The sequence below is a fragment of the Cucurbita pepo genome, chromosome LG04 (assembly GCF_002806865.2).
Source record: "Cucurbita pepo subsp. pepo cultivar mu-cu-16 chromosome LG04, ASM280686v2, whole genome shotgun sequence".
Classification (NCBI taxonomy): domain Eukaryota; kingdom Viridiplantae; phylum Streptophyta; class Magnoliopsida; order Cucurbitales; family Cucurbitaceae; genus Cucurbita; species Cucurbita pepo.
Genome location: NC_036641.1, coordinates 2,595,357 through 2,597,217, shown reverse-complemented (window position 1 = coordinate 2,597,217; position 1,861 = coordinate 2,595,357).

The window sequence follows — 1,861 nt, the reverse complement described above, 5'->3', positions numbered from 1 at the left end:
AAAAAAACAGCAATAGAAAGAAAATATTTTTCTGGAGGAAAAAAAAAATGCAGAGAGATGTTATATAATGTAGAGATCGGGGAGGAAAGCAAATAATGGAGAGATAGTAAAGATAGATGTCATTTGAAAAGGTTAGTAGTCAGATTTACGTTTTCTTTCCACTAAGGATATTAGCAATTATTTAGATTTGAGTTAGAAATTTAGAAAATTATATCATCTGAATTAAAAATTATCTATCTAATGGTCGAGGAATAGATAGATAAGAAAGAGAGGAAGATAAGAAAAGAAAGATCTGGAAGACATATTCAAATAAAAAAAACTAAGATTTGGAAAACAGTATGAAAAGGAAGATAGGGAAAAGAAAGATTTGGAAGAGTTAGAAATTTAGAAAATTATGTGTTGAATGATCTGAATTAGAAATTATCTATACTATAGTCCATCAAAATTGGTCCTAGATAAGAAAGAGAGGAAGATAGGGAAAAGAAAGGGAAAAGAAAGATCTGGAACACATTCAAATAAAAAAAAAACTAAGATTTGGAAAACAGGATGAAAAAGAAGATAGGGAAAAGAAAGATTTGAAACACATATTCAAATAAAAAAAGAACAAAGATTTGGAAAACAGGATGAAAAGGAAGATCTGTAAAACATATTCAAATTAAAAAAAAAAAGATTTGGAAAACCCGGATGAGAAGGAAGATAGGGAAAAGGAAGATCTGGAAAACATATTAAAAGAAAAAAAAAAACTAAGATCTGGAAAATATATTAAAAAAAAAAAGATTTGGCAAACAGAATGAAAAGGAAGATCTTAAAAACATATTCAAATAAAAAAAAATTAAGATTTGGGAATAGTAAAGCCAAAGAAAATCTGGGAATAGAACTAAACGATGTGAATGAAACAATTTAGATATGGGAGTAGATACATGGAGAGGGAGGAATATTAGATTTGGAAATAGTAAAGTCAATGAAAAAAAATAGAAATAAACTGCTAAACATAATTAAACTATTTAGATATAGGAACTATTTAGATATAAGAGTAAAATTGCTTAAAATAATTAGATATGGAGGTAGTATTGAACTACTCAAAAGAATTAGAGTTCAAAGAAAAAAACAAAAGAGAGAAGATTTTAGGAAAGAAAAGAAAATTAGAACGAGTTGAAAATGGCAAGTACTGTTCATATGGCATGGCAGGTACGGTAAAAAGAAGTAAAATATAACATAGAAGAGAAATAAGTGAGGGAAGGAAAATGAAAAATATGAGAAATTATTATATTTGTATCTATAGAATATAACATTAAATATTGAATTACACAAACCACTTCAAATATTAATAATATTGACATATTATTAATTTAAGTTTTAAGTTTTATTATCCTATATAATTTAGAAACAATGAAAACATGGAATTCGATTTTTATTGAGACCGTTTAGAGCCGTATTTCACACGGTTAGTTGGATTATTAATTAAAATGTAAAATACTAACAAAAGGTGACGAACGATGCGACAGGAAGGAAACCTTGACAACATTTGGTATAGTTCTGGAGGAACGGGAGCTTACGTTAAATAAAGTAGGGAATACTTCGGCTAAGGCCAACCAGGTAAGTGGCCTTACTATAGGATAGGCTAAAAATTGTATGAGTTACGATGTTGTATGAACTATGTCGTACGATGCGGTATATGAGTTATGATGATGTATGAGTTATGATGATGTGTGGGTTATGATACCTGATGATGTGCTCAGTATATATATATATTTTGATGAATGTCGTACTTGATATGTTTGATGCACTTTGTGGCAATATGATGAGTATGATGATTGCGTGACGTTTACCTTAATATGATGATGTTTTCCATATTGAGCAT